This window comes from Pleurodeles waltl, chromosome 1_1, assembly GCF_031143425.1.
Source record: "Pleurodeles waltl isolate 20211129_DDA chromosome 1_1, aPleWal1.hap1.20221129, whole genome shotgun sequence".
Taxonomy (NCBI): domain Eukaryota; kingdom Metazoa; phylum Chordata; class Amphibia; order Caudata; family Salamandridae; genus Pleurodeles; species Pleurodeles waltl.
Window position 1 is genome coordinate 783,647,401 of NC_090436.1, and position 22,454 is coordinate 783,669,854.

General features: G+C 47.6%; 1 protein-coding gene across 3 annotated transcripts in view; it reads right to left on the bottom strand.

Annotated features, from left to right (window-relative positions):
- ERCC6L2 (ERCC excision repair 6 like 2) overlaps positions 1 to 22,454 on the bottom strand; it is a 1,058,011-nt gene that overhangs the window by 288,324 nt on the left and 747,233 nt on the right. The gene's annotated exons all lie outside the window — the stretch shown is intronic.

Consider the following 22,454-nt stretch of genomic DNA (forward strand, 5'->3'; position numbering starts at 1 on the left):
CAGATACAGATTTGTAAACTCATTCCCACAACTGACAACAGAAAATGGCATTTACAGTGGAAGATCAGCTACTTATTTCAAGATTCTTAAAGCTTGCCAGTCAGCACGGCATGTTGGGAGATAAAAATGTTATCCTGGTTAGTGTAGACAGTCAACAAGCTAACCAGTATTTAAACTCACAGTTTTTAAAAGACAGACGAAAAAGACCTGAGGGACTAAAGGGAAAAGGTGAATTACTCCTTAGTTGTAAAATGCTTCCAAGTAATTATCAAGCATTGTCAAAGCCAGTACGTCTGGCCTTGGCAAGGCTGCAGAGTTTTTATTTGTTTTTTGGAAGCAGCTGCACTAGGCATTAATAGTTTAAAAATAATACAAAATACCATAACCTAAAAGTGGCATGCGTATATTTGCAAAATGTTTCTGAAAAAATAACCCAATGCTATAATAAATAACAATAAAAATAAATTAAATCACATATGAAAGCAGAAATTGGCCCAATAGTCCTGGCACAGAAGAGGATATGCACATAAGCGGGGTGATCCACTGGGTGGAAGCAAAAAATGAATGACATCTGAGCAGACCAATGGATCAAGAGGGCTAACCGAAAGCCGCTGTGTCTACATGTGTGTATTTTTATTATGAGGTTTTGGAAAATCAAACTGCAGGCGTACTATAGCATGGTGAAAACCATGAAAGCAATTTTGTACCTTAAAAAATGTAGATGCATCAAATCCTACTAGAGAGGTCTTCGAGCTATGTTAGAGCATGCACAACCCATGGCTGAAAGTAACAACATGACTACATCACAAGAGCTATTCAATATTCTGAGACTTTTTCAGTACAAATTTTTAATCGGGTGAGTAATCTCCCCTATCATACAGTTGAAAACTAACCATCATTGAAGGAGGTTCTGATAACACAATGGGCAACTTTCAAGCCAGCCACTGAAACAGAGATGGAATAAGTTCTTTCATCGATATACTACTCCTCTCCTAAAAAATGTTGCCCCGATTCAACAATTAAAAATAGTCTCAGCCTCCCTAGTTGTAGCACTAACCCTGCTATGTAAGTCTTAACTCACATCTGTTTGTATTCCGAATCAGTTGAAAGCGGCAATGGTTACACCTCTGCTGTAAAAAAAATCATCTCTGGACCGCAAAGTCCTATCAGCCAATATCACTGTTACCCACCTATGCCAATCTGAAACCTCAGTTCAAAGACAGTTGATGAATTATACAGAATCTAATGAGTTGCTCACCAGGTAAAATCTGAGTTAAGCAAAGGTTTCAGTACAGGAAAACGTACTAATCAAAGTGACAGATGGTGGATAAAAGATGTAGATGGTGTTTGTGCCCTGCTTTTATTATATCTGTCATCAGCACTTGCCATCATCTCACATTCCACTCCGATCAGGCCTCTCAAAGAAAGTGGCACAGAATGTGTACAACTGAGATTGTTCATGTCATTTCTGCAAGACAGAGCACAGGTGATGAGATTATCTGAGTTTAGATCATCTTCTAATCAGGCCTCTCCAGGGGGCCCAGATAGTTCTGTTCTGAACCTGAGTCTTTTCAACAGACATGTAACCCATTTTGGCACAGCTGACAGAATCTTTTTGAATCTAATTTTACTCTTATGCAGCTGGCATGCAACTGATTGTCGGACTAGATGGAAATTCAAAGGAGCCTACTCCTGACTTCAACAGCTGTCTGCAGAAGGTGGCGAACTGGATGCAACCAACTCTCTTACATTTAATAGAGATAAAGCAGAGGTAACAGTTTTTGAGCTGGACGCAGCATTGCTGGGAGAACTGCCAGCTCCTGATCGGAACTTCAAAGCACAGGTTTAGTCTAACTGCACCAAAGGGTTTAGACTATTACATGCACGCAAGATGATCACACCCTACATGCTAAATCCACCAGAAGAGACATGGTTTAAGTACTCCTTCTGATAGGTGCACCTAAACACCTTATCCACCGTCTGCAACTTCTTCAGAATGTAACTGCTAGAAAGGACTTAAGTCTCGAAAGAAACGCTCCTATTTCCGAACACCTTGATAAATTACACTGGCTCCCTGTGAACAAAAGATGCCTGTTCAAAGCACTTTGCTTCTGCCATAAAAATATTCACAGCGATAGACGAAAGTCGTATACGAACTAAATTTTTCACCATACACCTCTATTAGAGAACTGCGACCCACTATCAGAGGCTTAACTGTTGTCCCCAGTATAAAGAAAGTGCGACAGAGAGGTCGCCATTCGGGGTCAAAGACTATGGAAACTTCTTCCCTCAACCGCCCTTAACAACCACATCTATTGAAGATCAGAAAACGGGTGAAAACCTATGTATTTAGTAATAACTTAGGTAATTAATTATTTTCATTTTTCCAGCCTTAGTCTAGCGGACCGGGTAAGCCGAGTCTGCAGTTCAGAATCACACTTTTACCTCCAGTGCCAGGGAAGTAGCAGTCTGCTCTTTACAAATGCATAAATCAAGTCAAATCAAATCAAATTATTGAATCAAATCATTTTTTAGTCTCAAAAAGCACACATTGCCATAGTTGTCCCTAGCACTTAAGAGGACTCCTTTGTTTGGGAAGTGCTTCTTGTCAAAAGGCAGCATGCCGTCACTCACAATGAAGTTAGCCAATGGATAAATAGAACTCATCCACTGGATCATGCTCTATGCTGCTGAAGGTGGAAAAAAATGTGGATGACGGAATAACATATCAAATGATGAAGAGGGCTGGCTTAAAGTCCATACAAGAATGTATAAAAAGTCATTGACCTGCAGTAATGATCTTTATGGTGGATACAGTATCTACCTTGAGATTCCTCACGTGCACAAAAATCTCAGGTGTCTTACTTGATCTGGGAGCTTGAAAGCTTTCACATCATAGTTAAGGGGGCTGGCTTGGTATCAACCTTGGTAGTGGCATATGGTTATGTCATCAAAGCCATACAGGTTCCACCCTGGTGTAACGTCAGTTTCCATCCATATTTTCTGATCCTTCAAGGCGAGTGAAGGGCTGACATTGATGGGCTAGTGCTGTACCCCAACTTAAAATGGAATCTTATTACCTTTCCCTATCATACATCCATCAAATAGGAAGGAGGCAGGTCAGTGAGGAATCTCCACTAAAAAGATCATTACTGCGGGTAACTTTTTCTTCTGATGGATACTTCTACCTGTAGATTCCTCACCTGCAGAACAGATTATAGAGAACGACCTGCCCTTGGGGAAGGGCTGGTGGATAGATAGAAAAGGAAATCATGTAGAACAGCTCTGGCAAAGTACCTATCCCTACTTACTTCGGAATCCAGGCAGCAGCGCTTGGCAAAAGTTTGCAGGGACTCCCACATCACCGCCTTGCAGAGCTCTGCTATGGGAACTTTCCTGGCAAGTCCAGAAGTCGTTGATTGGGCCCTGCTAGAATCAGTTGTAAGCCCTTCAGGACGGTCTTCCTTGGCCAAGGCGTAAGGTTCTGATGCATCGCATGATCTATCGCAAGAGGGCCCTTTTCTGTACTGCTCCCTACTTAGCACAGCAGTAACCGACAAAGAGCTGGGCATCCAGTCATATGTTCTTGGTGCAGTCCAGAAGGTAGTTGACAGGCCAACTAATATTCAGCTGATATAACTGCTTTGCCTCTTTAGTGGGATGGGGAAGAGATGGAAGGTTGGGAGTGTGACTGACTCATCCAGGTCGCTGGGAGTAACCACTATTGGCAGAAAAGCAGCACTGGTTTGTTGGGATAAAAAGAGGTAAAAGGGGGACGTGAACCGAGAGCTTGTAACTCGCTCACCTGTCTGGCTGAGGTGATAGCCGAGAATTACACTGTTTTGTAGGTCAACATCATTAACGGATAACTGTGAACGGGCTCAAACGTAATCCCTATTAAAAAAGTTAAGACTAAATGAGTCCCTTAAGTGCCGCTGTCGCCTCCTTCCCTCCCCAGTGCATCTGTCGGCCACTGGTCGACACTGGGTAGTGCTAGAAAGGCCCCTTTTTCCCTGTATCTCAGGAAAAGCTTTCAGAGCAGGCCAAGTGTTTTATTTTGTTTTTATTTTGCAATGACTATCAGCACACAGAGCGCACTGGTGTCATTGCTTTTGAAAGTGAAAGTAAACAAGGTGATGGGCTTTATATTTTACTTTCACTGAATCAGTGCTAAGGGGCATATTTCAGCCTCCTGAGCACTGATTCTCTCAGGAGAGGTGTAATTGAAAGGGAGAATATCTTTTTTCCAAAGGTACCTCTGCCCAGTGGATCCCTGCTTACGGATTGCTGCAGGAGAGCGATCCCCAAGCAGGGGTCCACCCAAGAGGAGGAGTGGTCCCTTACGCAAGGGTTTGTGCTTCACCAGCCCCCTCACAATTGTCAGTCTTCGTACCCCCCTGGCAGGCACATGGAGGTAGTTTCCTTTGATTTGGCCCCCCAGGAAGAGGAGGGGCAGAAAGCCCAAGAGACACCAGGGATTTAAATATATATATATATATGGGTTGGGCTGCATACCAAAGCATGACCATGTCCCCACTGCAAAAATGCATATGGTAACAGGCTTTCAACCCACCCTGGGGTGCAGATTGGGGTAATTACTATGATCAGCCCGACCAGGGATTATTATTATTATTATTTTTTTAAATAAAGGAGTGAGAGCTGCCCACCATGGGCATGGCAGTGTCCCTAACCCAACTAAATGGGGCAACAGTCTTTCGACCCACTCCCACCCCACCCCATCCCAATATGGGGTCAGATCAGGGTAATTACCTCTGATTTGCCCTCCCCTGGGGCAGAAAGCCTACTAGACACAAGGGAATGTTTTTATTTTAATATAGAAGTGGGGGCTACCAACATGGGCATGGGTATTCTCTCACCCCAAGTAAATGTGGCAACAGTCTTTCTGTCCCCCCTAGGGAGAAGACAGGGGTAATTACCCCCAATCTGCCCTGGGAGGGGGTAGAAAGCCCACTAGACACAAGGGAGTTTTGATAAAAATATAGGGATGGGAGCCACCCAGTATGAAAATGACTATTCCCACCCACTTCACGTAAATGGGGCAACAGTCCTTCTGCCACCACTTGGAGGCAGATGGGGGTAACTACCCTGATCTACTCACCCACTAGGGGACATAAAGCCTACTAGAAACCGAATTCATGCAATTTTGTTTTTTGAGTGCGTGGGTGCAGCCCTCCCTATGCATGGGCCCATGCTCCGCCCACCCCAGGGCCAAATACACTTTCTGTCCCTCTTGTAGGGTGGGAGTGTATTCACCCCAATATGCAACACACCTCCCAGGGGGGCAGAAACCCCACTAGACACCAGGGATTTCAAAATGGCACCAAAACAAACAAAAGGATGGGGCGGCTCACCCTTGCATCGAGTCATACCTGTCCCAGTGGAGTCAATAGTGTCTTTCTGACCCCCTGGGGGCAGAAGGGAGACTTCTCCCAATTGGAGGGCTGCCCCAAATCTGCCCCCAAGGAGGTAGAAAGAGGTAGAAAATCCACCTGGCAGCAGGGATTTTGCCTTTTGGAACAAAAGAAAGTGGTGCAGGTGTTACACTCTGGCATCGGCCACACCCCACGTCAAAAGGGCCAAACTAGTCTCTCCTCCCACCCTGCCAAGGGCAGACAGGAGGTGTGCCCCCAACTTGCCACTGGGGGAGCAGAAGGCCTATTGTATGAAAAGAAAGGCAAGGGCTCCCACTGACTTTGGTTTGACCCATTCCTGTTGTGGGCACTAGGCCTAGCCACACATGTGGTGCAGCATTTTTATCGGCACAACTGAGGTAATGCTAGGTGGTAGGAAATTTGTGGATTCCTGCACCTTCCAGAAGTTTCCATCACAGAAATGTAAAGAAAAGGTTTGATTTCAGGGAAAGATTGAAGTTTGCTGGGCACTGTTGGTAAGAAAACTTCATAAATTCCACTCAAGGCACACCACCCAGGACACCCCTGATTGGCTAGTTTTCAAAAATGTGCACTCTGCCTATCCACACAAGTGAAATACCATTTTCATCAGAAGACATTTGGGAACATAGAATAGGAGAACATTTGTTATTACCAATATAATTTTGCTGCATTTTTTGACTTCCAATTGTAAACCAGTAGGTAAGAAAGAAAACATTTGGAAAAATACCCTCCTAATCATATGCTAGTGCAGGTACCCACAAATTCAGAAATGTACAAACAACCATTGCTCATAAACCCCATATCTTATGCCCATTTCAGAAATACATAGGTTTCCTTGATACCCATTTTTCAATCTATGTATTTCACCATATGAAGTGGTTTATACTCTGTACACAGTGAAAAACCATTGTACGGTGCAAATCAGTTGCTGGCTCCGAGTACCTTGGTTTCTTGGAGAATCTGCAAACCCTATATATCCCCACAAGCGGAAGAGTCTAGCGGACGTAACTGTACACTTGATTTGTGAATCGGCCATCATGACAAAAAAGTTACTGATGAAAACGTTTTCCTACTCATTTTCAATATTGATTTCAAAGTTAGTTTTGTTGGGAAAACCTTGAGGGATATACATATATGACCCTTTGGTGAATTCAAGTGAAAAAAATATATAGAGTTCTAAGCATGAACTACCCCAAATAGCCAATACAGGGTTCTGCAGGGGGGCATGGCCAAGATGGCGGCGAGCTAGGACGCGCTGGTCCGAGCTCCGCCGCCCCGGCCCTCTAAATTGCTGCTGGGTCCGTTGGAGAGGACTTGAGAAGACCCCCCGGGCCCCCGATTGCTGCTGCGGCCCGTGCGCTGCCACTCGAAGGCTTAAAAGCGCGTCGGATGGCCGCGGATTGAGGCGCGCGGGTGTGCGGCCGGAGACGCGTGGCAGCTGGAGTGGCTGGGGGCCGGGCCCTCTCTCCCTGGCGCTCCCTGGCCCTCGCTCCCTGGTTCCCCCTCTGCTTTTGCCTCTTTGGGGCATTTCGACGCCGCTGGCCCATAGGGAGGCACGGAGATCCCGCGCCCAGGGAATAACGGGGCTGGGAGCCCAAATGACCCCACCCAGGTGTTGGAGCTGCGAGGGGTTGAAGACTGACCCCTTAGTGTTGGAGAGCCAAGTAGTGGGACGCGGAGAGGCCCGGCGGACTAAAAGAGGTTGAGGGGGCACCCTGCACCCCCCATTCAGAAAGTAAGTGTCGGCCTGTGTGGGCGCTGCGCCCTCGGATGCTGCGACTGTGGACAAAAGGGGCTGCGCACGGCTGAAGATCCTGAATGGTGTGAGGCCCCCGAGCGCTCCGGATGGATCGGGCCTGGCATGCATGAACAGTGAATTTGAGAGACACGTGCGAGGAGCAGCGCTTACTGGGCGCTGATCACAGAGGCTATTGGGCACTCCTGGGTGCATTGTAACCAACGTTGGTGGTGTGGCCACGTGGAAGGTTGATCCGGCAAACGGCCGGGGCCTACGAAGCATGGCGGCGGCTAAAACAAAACGAGAGCGGTCAGTGAAAGACATGCTGGCAGGTGCTCGCTTACATACCGGCGGCCTGGCCGAAGACCCTCCGGCGACAAGACCTCCTGAGGGACGCTTGGAAGGGAACTCTGATGGCAGTTCGCCGGTCACGAAAGGCTTCTTGACGTCCCTTTTTGATTCACTTCGTAGTGATATACAAGACTTGCAACGGGATATATCCCAGGAGGTGAAGGAGTTGAGAGGAGAGGTGGCCTCCTTGGGAGAGCGTGTCTCGCAGTTGGAGGACGGAGAGATTCCTCGCGGAGAAGAACAGGCGGGCCTACAGCAGGAGGTTGTCCGTCTTCGGGAACAGCAAGATCATCTCCAGTTAACAGTCGAAGACCTGGAAAATCACTCGAGGAGACAAAACGTCCGCATCAGAGGGGCTCCAGTGGGGGTTGAGAAGGAAGACATCGGGGACTATGTGAAGGGCCTAATCCGTTCTGTGCTGGGCCCAGACGAGACACAGGAGATCACCCTGGACAGGGTGCACCGAGTCGGCCGTGCTGGCGCCCCCGGGGACAGTCCTCCGGACATCCTGGCCTGCCTACATGATTTTCTTCTCAAAGAACGGATTTTGCAGTGAGCCCGCACTCTTCAGAAGGTCCACTTTAAAGGACATGATCTTCAACTATTCCATGACCTCTCAGTGCGCACACTGCAAAGGAGAAGAGAGTTTAGACCGATTACAGAGCATTTGCGGGCACACAACGTTTCTTACTTTTGGGGTCATCCGTTCCATCTGGTCTTTCGATGGGAGGTACAACTCCGACAGGTGACGTCCACTGCGGAGGCGGCTCGGATCTTGGGCTTGGAGGATGGACCCCAAGAGACGAGTGAGGGGTCGGCCCTGTCGGGGGGCGGCCAGCCTCGGTGGCGACGAAAAGAGAGAAAGCGGAGGCCGCAACGACCGTCTCCCTCGGAGCAGAGAATGGAGAGGGAGTCTGTTCTGAGCAGTGTGGCAGCTGGAACTTCGGCGTAGAGGTGGGGGCCGGGTGGCGCTCTAGCGGCTAGCGGGCCTGGATGCGAACGGCATGTTGACCGTTGGAGGGGCTCGGGGCGGCGGAGGCGACGAAAGAGGACTTTCATTTATGGCTGATTCTACTGCCCTTTGTAGACCTTTCCTTGTGAGGAAGAAAGCACGAGGACTTATATACTTTTTGCACCTGTTGTGCGTGATGGTTTATTTTTGTTGGGTTTACCTGTGGGTTTGCATATGTAAGGAGTCTCCCCCAGGGCCTGCGGTTACAGTTGGGGAGGAACTGTCCCCGGAACTTCTTTCCAGCACCCTTCTGCTTCTTTGCTTGTATTTTTCAACCTAACCCATGCTCCTTACATGTATGAGTCTGAATGTCCGTGGGCTTAATAACCCTACCAAGAGGTTGGCCGTCCTGTCCACCCTAGAGAGGTCAGGCTGTCACATATGCTTGCTTCAGGAGACACATCTTATACCGAAGGATGTCTACTGCCTGCGCTCCAGGTGGTTCCCCAGGCAGCTCTGGTCCTCGGTAACAACAAAGCATACAGGGGTGGCGATTCTTCTAGCGCGCTCATTCCCGGGCGAGGTGGTGTCCAAGTTCCATGAGATAGCAGGGAGGCTTTTAGCCATACGTCTGAGACTAGGGGGCTTTTCCTTCACCATTGCCTCTTTGTACGCACCTAACTCCCAGCAAGAACCTTTTATAAAAAGAGCCTTGATTCCATTGCTACAGTCCCCAGACAGCGCTATTCTGATTGGGGGTGACTTCAATCTGGTGATGGACGGGGAGATGGATCGCTCGGCCCACAGGTGGGGGCAAACGGGGTCCATTACTGAGGCTGGTAAACATTGGCTGAATGAATGTGGCCTGGTGGATGTGTGGCGCAGGGCTCACCCCACGTTGAGAGACTGCTCGTTTTACTCGGCGGCGACTAAGACGTACGCCCGCCTAGATCTCTTTCTGGCCTCACGGGAACTATTGGCCCAGATTAGGGACTCTTCGATTGACCCTCGGTCTCTTTCAGATCATGCCCCGGTCCATAGTGAGTGTTCAGATGGGCATGGAGCGAGTGAATGCGGCGAGCTGGCGATTTAGGGACACAATGCTCCAGAACGATGTAACGGTACAAGAGATTCGCAAGGCTATAATTGACTATCTTTACCGAAATGACGATCGGTCTACGGGTGAGACGACGCTGTGGGTGGCACTGAAGGCCGTGGTTACGGGAGAGGTGATGTCGGCTAGAGATAATAGGGCATGGAGCGGCGGGTGGACGAACTGGAGCGCTCACATAAACGCACCGGGGTCCTGGGGATATGGCGCGAGCTAGAGAAAGAAAGAAAACAGCTGCGAGCGCTGGACTGGGATAGGGCGGAATATGCAGTGGTGCGCCTCAAACACAAGTACTATGTTGGTAGTAACAGATGTGGGAAATTGCTGGCGCACAGGCTGCGAGCACAATGAACAGCGTCAATGATACAGATGGTTCGCTCACCATCAGGGGTCGAGGCGCGGACCAGCGATCAAATAGCAGACGCTTTCGTGGAATTCTATAAGGCCTTATATAAGGCGGAGGAGACTGACTCCCCATCTCCCGGAAATTTTTTGGAAGGGATAGCAATTACCTCGATGCCGGAAGGGGACTCAGCTTGTCTGGAGAAACCTATAAGACCGGAGGAGGTTATAGCAGCGATCTCGCCCCTGCAGTCCGGGAAGTCGCCTGGGCCAGACGGCTTCTCGGTGCTCTTCTATAAGACATTTGCCGCGGAACTCGTTCCGGTTTTGGTGCGCCTTTTTAACTCCTTCCGTCGAACGGGGTCCCTTGCGCCGAGCATGCTCGACGCCACCATTGTAGTAATCCCAAAGCCCGGAAAGGACCCCGAGGACTGTGCCTCGTACAGGCCGATCTCGCTCCTCAATATTGACGCTAAGCTGTTCACGGGAGTGCTGGCGCACCGTCTAAACTACTATATGCCCGGTTTGGTGGCTCCGGATCAGGCGGGATTTATACCGTGTAGACAGTGCGGAGATAATACTAAACGACTGCTTCACTTATTGGACAAAACGGAACGATCAAGACGGGAGGCACTTTTCCTCTCTGTTGACGCTGAGAAGGCGTTTGACAGGGTCCACTGGCCATATTTGTTTAAGACGTTAGAGCGCTTCGAGTTGGGCCCGGGGTTCATGGCTTGGATCCGATGCATCTACCAAGCGCCTCGGGCGGCGGTGAGGGTCAACGGGGCGCTTTCTTTGCCCTTTTCGGTTCAGAGAGGAACTCGGCAGGGGTGTCCCCTCTCGCCCCTTTTGTTCGCTTTATATATGGAACCCCTAGCACAGCGACTCCGTGATGACCCTAAGATTGTGGGTCTTAAATTCGGAGGTGATAGACACCTTATCTCACTGTATGCAGACGATGTGATGCTCAACATGGCGGATCCCACGACATCACTCCCTGCACTAATGCAGGTATTAGCGGAATTTGGACAAGTTTCCGAATCAATATGTTAAAGTCGCAGGCTATGAGTAGGTTTATTAGCGCTGAACACGAAAAGACTTTGCAAGACCGTTTTCCCTTTATCTGGTCCTCCTCAAAGCTTCAGTATTTGGGAGTGGAGCTGGGTCCGACGGCAGCCCGTACGGCGTCGTTGAACTACGAGAAGCTGACGCGGGAGGTACAGCGCGACTTGGAGAGCTGGGCGAGACTTAAATTATCCTGGTTGGGTCGCGTGGCGGCCGTCAAGATGACTATCTTGCAGAGAGTGCTATATGTATTCCAGGCACTCCCAGTAGAACCCCCACCGCGAACATTAGCAGTCCTTCAGACAGCGGTTTTAAGATTCATATGGGAAGGGAAGGCAGCAAGGCTCCCGCGAGGACTGATCTACCGCCCTAAGCGAGAGGGGGGACTGGCTGTCCCTTGCTTTCAGCGATACTTCCGGGCCACGCAACTTCGCTTTCTACTGGAGTGGAGCCGCCCGTCCTCCGAGAGGCACTGGTGCTTCATGGATCAGGCGGTGGCGGGCTCACATACTTGGAAAGAGCCTTGTTTAAGGCGCCGACATAGAGCATGCGGCCTGTATGCGTCCCCGGTCACGGAGGTCTCGATGCGCGTATGGGACCGCGTGGCTTGCCGCGCGGGCCTGACGACTTTTCCCTCCCCAATGACACCCCTGGGGGCGAACCCAGATTTCGGCCCGGGTCTCCAGGCGGAAGCGCTGTGCCGTTGGTATGACGGGGGCTGTAAGAGAGCTGGCTGTTTCTTTGATGAACAGGGTGGGATCCCCTTTGACCAGATGAGAGAGACATATGGCCTGTTGGAGGCAGACAGGATGATGTATTATCAGATAAGACACTGCGTTCTGTCGCCAGCCAATAGACCGTCAATAGATAGGCCCTTAACGCCATTTGAAAAATGGATTATAACAAAAAAAGATGACAGGCGACTAATCTCTGAGCTATATGCTCTCCTGGGAGGGGGGGGCTCGACCACCTAAATCTAAGGGTCAACTAAGATGGGAGAGGGAACTGGAAAGGGAACTCTCGTCGGAGGAGTGGGAGAGTATCTTCTACAGAACACATCACACTGCTTATAATGCGGCTGGAACAGAGTCAGCTTATAAGATTGCGTCCTACTGGTACTACACCCCGACAAGGATCCATGTCTGGGACCCGGTTAAGTCAGATTTGTGTTGGAGAGGGTGTGGAATGTCTGGTTCGATTGCCCATCTTCTGTGGCACTGCCCCAAGCTCCACCGGTATTGGGATAGTATTTTAGACACTCTTGACGCAGCCTTCGATACCCACATACCTAGGTTTCCCGCATACATTCTCCTGGGTCTTCCCAATGATCTCACCTTCCCCCTGAGAACAATGAAGGACAGACAGATGGCCTTAGCGCTAAATGCAGCCACACAGTTGCTGTTGGGTATGTGGGGGTCTGACCAGATTCCGTCGATGACACTATGGCTCCATAAGCTATGGTTTATCCTTGCCATGGAGAGGCTCACTCTGTCCTCCTTGCAGAGTGGTGAAGACTTTAAGGAACTGTGGCAACCATTCCTAAGAATACTGTCAACCGAATTTACGGCATTGACATGTCCAACCTATTTGAGGGTTCTGAGGTTGACCTAGGGTCGGGAGGGAAGACATGGGCATGCTGGCACTCATGTGAGTGAATCTGACGATAATAGTCCTGGGGAGGTATGACCTTGATGCTAGCTTGTGAACCAACAGAAGGGAAACCTTAGTAGTATATATATATATATTTTTTTTCCTCCCTTTTCTTTACTTATGTTACAACTTACTGGTCTTTTGTTTTATTGTCGTAGAACTTACTGTATGATATGGCATTGGTCTCATTCTACATGTGATGTTACATATGTTTGTTTATATTGAAACTATCAATAAACAGATTTGATCCATAAAGGGTTCTGCACTGGGGGGAAGGCTCAGCATTTACGGAAGCCAGCAGATCTCAGAATCTTAGGACTCTCTGGACTAGAACTCAGACACCTTGCTGGAAAGATGGAAGCATTTCCTCGATGTTGCTGTTCCTTGCGGAGCAGAAAGGTATGGAGAAGGGTGTTGTCCAGTACCAGCCCTATGAACTAGAGTCGATGGGAGGGAGACAGGTAAGATTTATGCTTGTTGACTGAAAAGTACAGGCTGAACAGCGGTGATGCTGAAAACTGCAGATGGCGTGACACCACCTCTGGTGAACCAGCTTTGATCATCCAGTTGTCCACGTACAGGAATATTGGGATGCCTGACTGAGATAAGCCACTACCACGGCCATCACTCGAGATGCCGAAGGCAAGCCAAAGAGAAGCATTGTCAATTGGTAGTGCTTACAACCCACTACAAAATGCAAGTATTTCCAGTGTGATCTCAGGATAAGAATGTGGAGGTACGCATCCTGCTGGTCCAGTGACACCATCCAGTGCCCAAGTTCCAACACCAGTAATACTTGAGCTATGGTCAGCATCTTGAACTTTTTCTTTTTGAATAAGAGATTTAGTACCTTGAGGTCCAGTATTCCACGCAGAGCTCCACCCTCATTGGGCACTAGAAAGTACCATGTGTAATATCCTTGCCATGTTTCTGCACTCGTACTAACACCACTGCTCCTTTCAATAGGACTACTGCAACTTCCTGACATATATTTGTTAGTGGGTTTGAAGGAGGGGAAAAAGGTAAGGCAAGGTTTAGGGTGGAGCCTCAAGGAACGGAAGGGTTTAACATCTTTTGACAATTTATCGGACCTACTAGTCCAAGGTGATGGCCTTCCAGGCTGGGAGAAAGCAAGGCACTGCCCCCACCAAAGGCTCCAAGTGCATTTGGGGGAGCAAACTAGATTTGCCTGGTACTGGAGAAAGGAGGTTATAGTTCGGATCCACAGACCTTTCTTCTGGTTCTACCTTTATGCTGTCTGACCAATGGATTAGGCTGTTGCTCGGTTTGAGGCTGATATTAAAATTGGTGACAAAGGGAAGATCCTCTTGAAGAGCCTGGAAAGAGTAGAAACTGGCAAAGTCTCTTAAGGGAGAAGGCAGAGACCAAGAAAGCTGTAGATTTGTTGGTCTTCAAACTCCCCAATGCAGAATAAGCCTTATAGCCAAAAAGACACGACCTGTTGAATGGAAGATCCATGAGATTCACCTGGACTTCTGCTTAAGAATTAATTTTCAGGGGCCAGGCATGGCTTTGAATGGAGATGGAAGTGCTCATCGCCCAGGCAACTGAATTGGCTATGTCCTGTCCTTGTTTAATGGTGTGATGAGAGGCATTTTGGCCGTCATTAATTACCGCCTCAAAATGTTCCCTCTTGTTCTTCCGAACATGAGAAACCACCATCTGTGCCATATCCCATAAGGCAAATTTACAACGGGCCATGAGGCAGCTGGTGTTAGTGATTTCAAGGCTTTGCTTCCCACAGAGGTCTTTTTGCCCCAGGCTTCTAGGTGCTTACAGTCCCTGCAAGAGGGTGCTGTTGGGAAGGCTCCTCCTGATTGGCCTATAGAGTAGGAGGCCTGTATGACCAGACGCTCTGGTGAAGAGTGGGCTGAGAAAAAGGGTGGATCACCTGGAGCAACAAGCTTGTTGGCCTCTGGGTCAGAAGAGGACTTCTCTCACACTGCCAAGACAGACTCTAAAATAGTCTTGTTGAAAGGGAGGAATGGTTTTGCCGTAGGAGTGGACAACAATGGGACCTTAGTGAGGAGGTGGGTCTTGGGTTTTGTGGTCAGAAGCTGTAAGTCCAACTCTTCAGCAGGCTTATGCATAACTTTAGGGAGACAACTTCAGATTTTGGAGGGCCACCGAGAAAGTCCACAGGTAGCTCTGAAGAGGTGTCCAGATCACTGACAGAAGATAGACCTTGAACTTCCTAAGCCTGATTTCCAGTATCCTCACAGGGGAACAGGCCCAGAGGGTCTGCATCCATTCGAAAAATGTCATGGAGTCTCAAAGAGAGATTGGGCATCCCTACGGGTTATGTTCTGTGGAATGGTGCCAGGCAGCGGCATTGGTGGTGCTGTATCCGGTGACACTGGTGGAGATGGTGGGCGTGGCAGCTGCACCGTCCACGGCATGGAGGGCCGCAGTGGCATATTTTGGAGAAACGGGTCGAAGCAATGTGGTGTCCTCACTGAACCCATTTGTGCGACCTCGAGAGGTATCAGAGGCAAAGGATACACTGTACTGAGCCATTAACCCTGAAGGTGTGTGATCGAAGCCCACAGGAACATTGAATACCTAGTGTTAAGGAATGCTGCCAGACATGAACCCGATGCTGGGACTCAGGAAAGACTGGCCCCAGTGATGGAAACTCAGGCAGTGAAGGCCCTGGCTTTGAGGTATCTTGGAAGGTCTAAGGCCAATCGAGGGCTGGGTTCAGTGGAACCACTGGGACAGGGATGCTCGGAGGGAGGACCACTGAGGTCAAGTTGACTAACTCCAGCTTCAAGGACACAGGACCTGAGGGAGATAGAGAGCAATGAAGTGACTTTCGTTTGGGGCATTTGTCACTCTTCTTGTGCATCTTCTTTTTGCCCCTTGAACATGAAGATGGAGACTTTGAGTGATGTCTTGAGCACTTCTGGTGAAGGCAGTCACCCTATCCCTGGCCAGAAAGAGCGATGATTCTCACTTTTTTAAGGACTTTAGGTGTATACTCTGACAGCACAGGCCCAGGAGTTATGGCATGATGCCATGCACAAAGACAAACAGCATTGGCTGGGGGAAGGAGACATGTCCGTTATGGATATCAGTACTTCCAAACCCCTACAGGATTTGAACCCCGATTTTTTAAGGAGGGGACACAATACTGCACTAGATACAACTTTTGTGTGAGTAAACTCCACACAGAGAGTGAGCTCCAGATCCATGTGAAGGTGCAGAAAAAGGGAACTGACGTTGTCACTCCAAGATGTGTGCTGTATGACTTTGATGATGTTACCAGACGCCAATTCTGACATCATTACGAAGTCAGCAACCTCAAAGTTTTCAGATCCAGTCTGACACTTGGGACTGTTCTACAGGTGAGGAATTCGGAGGTAAAAGTACCGATCAGAAATTATACATCTAATTTTAATAAAATCAAAGGTTCTTGGCTAACGCCAGACCTAATTAGCTTTAACAAAGCCAATAAGATCCAGTGTTGGCTGCAAGGTTTTTGTTATTGTCAATGCTATTTTCTTCATATTTTCACAAAACTTGATTGCTGGGGAAGCTGCTGGGTCCTTAATAAGCGGAAGAAAAAAAAAAAAAAACTCTAAAAGCAAAAATATTTTTGGCCCCAAAAAGCACACATTACTGTAGGTGTCTCTGGCAGTTACAGGAACTTGTGAAAGGGTAGAATGCCTTCAATGACAGTGAAGTTAGCTAATGGTTGAAGTGGGCTGACCCACTGTCCCATGTTGTATGATGTAGTGGGCTTAAGAAAAGTGTGAATGACACAATAAAAGACCAATGAATCAAGAGGTCTGCTTGAAAGACCCTAAACGCAGGCATATTGTATATAACATTTTAATATCATCAAAAAGTCTTATTTAATATTGTACCCAAGAAGGTTTCAAAGAGGCTGGTAGGATACTTCAAATTTAACTGGTCCCCAAATTTTAACCATAGCTTGAAAGTTGAGACAAGGCAAAGAAAGAGCACCCTAATAAACGGAAGGAGTAGGCTATCAACTCACACCTATTTTTGCTTTTGCTAGGGCACAGAAAAGGAAATATAGGAAATTGTAACTTAAGGAATTCCCCAGCTCCCCAGTCTCGAGCCTTTCTGTGATATCCTTGCTAACAGTCTCAATCCAATCCAATATGTCAAGAAAATGACATATATGTAATGCTGCTGAAATAGAAAGAATGGGTTAAACAATAAGAAGCTCAGTGGGAGAGGAAAGGTAAACAGATGAAGAATGATATGTACGAGGACAAGTATAAACAAAAACAGGATTAAATAGACATAAATGAGCAATTGTAATGTACCACAATTGCATAATAACTCCTTCTCTGAAGGTAGGGTGCTGCTTTTGGTTATTCATTTAGAGTGAGACTCACATTGGAAGAGGAGGTGGAGAGTATCACCTGGTAAGATATCTCAATGAGCTAACACTGGCCACAGCCATCGGCTGTGATCTGCAGGCAATAAGTATGAATCTCATCAAGGCCAGCTTAGACCTCCTTCCTTTCGAGGTCAGTAAATTGAGTACCATTATACTGAATAACAGTAATGTGCCATTTACAGAAATAGACAAGGTCATATAAAACATGCTTTTATTAAAATTACTATTATTATTTTACGTCCCAGCTGGACCAGAAGTAATCCTGGATAATGTACCAAAAAGGGCATGTGGGGGTCGCTAAAAGGAATAAACTGTTCTCTGGATTATTGCCGAGGTAAAAGGTGTGAATTAAGTTCAGAGGTGTGCAATGCTGCTGCAGTCTGGGGGAAGCATTTGGAGAGGTGAGATGGATTAGGGGTAGTGCGATAAACTATGAAACACTGTACATTTTTACTCATAAGGTGAGGTGGCACGAGTCTGAAATGGGACCCAACCTTTATGAAACCGGATTATTAATTGGGGTGGGTGACTACCCACCTCAAGTGATAATCACAACTCCTGTCAGGGTGAACCACTAAAGTCACTAAATAAACCTGAGCTTAACCACCTTATAGCAGTAGCGCAGAGCACACAGGCTTAACTCAGGGCAATGTGTTAAGTATTTATGCAGTACCAAAACATTAATAAAGCTGAAATGCAAAACAATGAAAATTACAAAGCAAATTAAAAGAAGAGTCAAATTTAAAAAAACACAAATTGGCAGCAAAATGACAAAAATCCAAAAAGAGATTTGAAATGTTTAAGTTTTATGTAGGAATAGCACAACAAAGTACAAAGCACAAATTTTAGTTCTTGGTTGGGGTAGACCGGGACCTAGGCACAATTTGAGGCTGACTGAGATTGAGCGTGCATTAAATACACCAATCAGGTTGGTCCCAGTCAAAGATTTTATCTTCTGAATTTGGTCTTTTAAGTCCCAGTCCACAAAAGAAGTTTACAATTCTAAATCCCCCCCAGGACCTCAGGGAAGGCACTTAGGTGCCCACAGGGTGTCACGCAGAGACCCATGATAGAGAGCAGCCCAAATCCAGTTGTGACATGGTCAGCTGGGCAGTTGCAAGAAAGGCCTCTTCTAGCTTGTCATATTTCTTTAGCTTGAACAGGAGGTTAGCCAACTGACCCCTGGAGTCTGTGTCGTTGTCCTGGGTACATGAAGGAGCAGGTCAAGTCCTTCAGGGATCCAATCAGGTCCAGCCCTCATCCAGTCTTCTTCAGATTCAGAAAGTGTTTATGAGTGGGTGCCTGGAGGTGCCACATTTATGCCTGGACGAGCTAGTGCATGGGAATGACTCTTGACTAACCAACAGGGTAAAAATTCCCAGGGTCAACCTTAACTGCTTCTGGTATTTTGAATATGGTTGAAGTATTTGCCCACACTAAACTTAGGTTCTGAATGCTGGGGGTCTATGTGGGTACAGTACTATGGTAACCCCAGTGCCCTCCCACATCCAACACTAAAATAACATTTGGGGCAGCAACTGCAACCACAATAAACAAAGAACCAGAAGTCTGGTGGGATAAAGCAGGTCCTTCAGCAACCAAACAGTAAATACATGCAAACTATTGTTGCATCCTGTTCTTAGCCTTTCAAGTATGCTCTAGAGTGGTATATGTACACCCTTCAGACTGGTCAAGCAGGCTTTGATACTCAAGCAGGATTTAACACCATAATGTCAAAAAGGATGTTCACAGCCCCCAACCCTCCCTGCAAATTCAGTGAGGTTTAGGCATCAGCCTATCATTTGCTCCAGGAAGGCATTTAACACCCTTTTGATGTGTATTCAAATGCTAATTACTGGCTGGCAGAAGTGGTCCTCTGTTAGTTGCTGGGGTGACAAGGGGAGGTGCGGTGTATAAGAAAGGAAGGGTAAAGCAGAACATTTGCAGAAAACCTGCAAAACCAATGCAATCTCTTGCCAAACCAGAAAGAATTGGTGGATTCTGCGTCCCACCAAGTGGCTGTGACCCTGTAAGGGTAAACTAAAGAGAGGGTGGTGCTGCAGAGGGTAGGGGTGATGGTTGTGGCAGATTGTGCAGGACTCTAACCTTGACTGTGGGGGTGGTGGGCACCATGCCTCGCCCAAGAACATGCTGAGGTCCCCACTGAGGAGGGACAGGCAGGTAGTAAGGAATGACTCAATCAAAGTCATAAAAGGACCACTGAAAGTGCTGCTGGCGAGGCTTGATTGAAAGGCCCAGAGAACGAGCAGTAGCCCTACTGTCCTTGAAACATTCAAGGGCAGAATCAGCCTTGTCCCTGAACAATTAAGTTCCATCCAATGGCATGTCCGTCAGGTAGGACAGGACAATGCCCGAGAACCCAGTTGATCATAGCCACGCAAGGTGAAGAATGGCAGTTAGTAGTGTCCAAGCTACAACGAACAGTGAACCTGGCCGCATCATGACCATCCTGAATGGCCTGTGACAGAACAAGGCAAAGGTCTTCAGGAACCCCGTGAAAGACTTGTGCCACTGAGACCCAGAGAGCATGAGTATAGCAGCCCAGCAAACAGGAGGCGTTATTTGACAGCAGGGTCATACTGGCCGATGAGAAGGTGTCCAAATGTTTCCACTCGCTTCGATTCCAGGGAGTGGTAGGAAAATTGTTGGGGTTGGTAAGCTTGCTGAAGACTTACACCATAAGGCTCTCTGCTTGTGCTGTGACAAAAAGGCCAGTTCACCTGGGGCAGGGCAATGGCCTCTGGCAATTTTCTGGTTTACAGGAGGGCTAGTAAAAGGCTTAGCTGGGGCCCTGTCAGGTTCTGTCAAGGCTTCATTAAAAATTTGGAGAGGCTCAGAAGAAGCCTGGCCAGGCTGCAGGACTTCCTTCAAGACATTTAATTTTCACCTCCCAAGTGGGGAGGTGGAGTTCAAAGACTTCAAGTACGCATTACTAAGGCATAGGATGCAGATTCTTATGGGAAAAAAGGGCTAACTCTGGGGAATTGTCCAGCCCACTAGCATCACTTTAATGCTAATACCAAATGTCATTAGCATAGGGCTGCACAAACTCATCACCCTGATGACAATCACTATCATAGTCCGTTCCAGAAAGAGAATGTGCAGAGGGCTGCCTGCCTAGCTAGTGCATAAATTTTAGCTGGATTCAGCTATGACATTGGTTGAATTCTGAGCGGCAATGCACTACATCAGGGGAGTTAGAATGGTGCAAACAAGTGGAATACAACTTTGACTTCCTATGTTTCTTGTCCTTATCTGAAGATCTGGAGCGTGACAAAGATTGGCCTCAAAAGCGGTTCCATGAACTCCAGGAGCGGGACTAGGAGAGGTGCTGGTTCTGTATCTTTTTGTGCTTGGCAACACAGAGTTTTGCTTCACATTCCGTGATGGCCTTTGGGTTCATCAACATGTAGTCTCTACAGGGCTTGGGAGTCATGGCCTGACCCAGACACCCCAGGCAAACCTCGTGAGGGTCTGTTATAGACATGGGTCTGTGACAATCCTTACAGGGTGGAACAAACGCTCATATTAGGTGGTGACATCTCTTGCACACTTTTGAAATTTTGTGCTTAAAAAACAAACAGAGGTCTGTGAGAGATCAGACAAGCTCCATATTTGTATCTAGAGGGGCAGAAAGAAACAAACTGACGCCTTTGTGCAGCAGTGGTGCCTTTAGTCTCTGAACATCACTTACAGAGCAGAACGATGTCGGTGCAGAGCCACACAGCACCACTTTCAAGAGAGCAGATATACTAAGAAAAAAGTTTCCAGATCCCTTCTGACCCCTGTGGAATATTCAAAAGGTGAGAAATCCGCAGCTTAAAGTTTGTATCAGAAAAGCTCTGTTTCAGCAAAGTTGTCAAGCCCACTGGCATTTTAGTAAGTCAAGGTGTAAGATACTATCATTACAATGGTGGGGAAACATGTCATCCCCATTCCCATTATCACCAGTATCTATGAGATGCCCCGTGTTCTGACATAAGATCAGAGCCAGAACCAAATAAATAACTGAGTCTGAGAGCTGTATTGCATTAAAGACAGGTTTCATAACACTGGTTGTGCTGTTTCTGATTTCAATGGTCAACATCTGTCGAGCTCGGAATGATATCAGTTTGGGATTCAACGTGAGTGTCAACGCCAGGACTTCTATTACCAACAGTGGAATTGGTATTGGCACTGATGTGACCGGAACCAGCATGGATCTTGGGGCCAGAGTGGAAGTCTGTACCAGAGTCTGTACGGACCGGGTAACGGGTATGACTGAGTAGGATAAGCAGGGGGTAACCTCAATGGAAGATTGTGCATCTCCTTGGGGCCCAAAGGCGAGCCGGAGGGAGTCAAAAACCCATTAGAGACTTTCAGCATGGCCTCCATATAGGCACCGGTCTGCTGCAGGATTACAATGGCCTAGGGAAATTGGGGCACACTGGGACCAGCAGGGGTATGAGCCCTGTGGTAGTGACCTCTAAGGAGTGCAGGTCAGTTCTTGAAACTCACATGCTTTCTTTTTGGAACAAGATTGGTGGTTTGGGGTTGAGTTTCACTCTTCACTTTTGTATGCTTGGACTTTGACTTCAACTTACCCAAAGACTGAGTGGGAAGTGGAGTGCTTGCAGAATAGTCGTACTGCTTGCACAATAGCCATATGACTGGGATTGCGGCTTGGAACAGCAGGAGGACCTGTGGGAAGACTGCAAATTCATCTTACACTTGCTGATGTAGATCTTCGCCTCCTGGCCTCAAACTTCTTTTAAGCACATTAAAGTGCATTGGTCACGCTACTTGGAGTTGTGACTAGAGCCTAGACACTATTGCACATCTCCTGAGGGTTCCTGACTTTGACATCTGCTTGCAGCAGTCTTAGCACGGCTAAAAGTCTTTAGTGTTTGGAGGAGCTATAGATCACTAGTAAGTTGACTCAGTATTAAAGGAGGGGAAAGAAAGAAACTGACAACTTAGTGAGGACTGGTTCATATATGTGGAGCCACTCCATTAATTTTGCAGCTGTATGAAGTCAGTGTGGAGCCATATGATGTCACCTACCGGTGCCCAGGAAAACTGCTGAATAGAAAATTCCCTAGATCCAATCTGGCACCTGTGGGATATTATTAAGTGAGGAAACTATGATTAGACATATCCATCCATCCAGATGGACTTCCAGAAAAGGGACTGTTGGATTCAATTCAAACATCACAGGATTGTCAGCCTAAAATGTTTACTTGCATTCTGTACCACAGAGCTGTGAGTGCAATCGCAACTCACTGTGCAAAGCATCGACCCACTCAGGAATAACTCCTGTGGTTGGTGTGGTGGCAACAATTGGGAGAATAGGGAGCCATAATACGGACCCAAGATTAAGGGAAGGAACAGGGGAAAACCATCAAGTGAGTCAGTCTGACACTTGGTAGTCACAC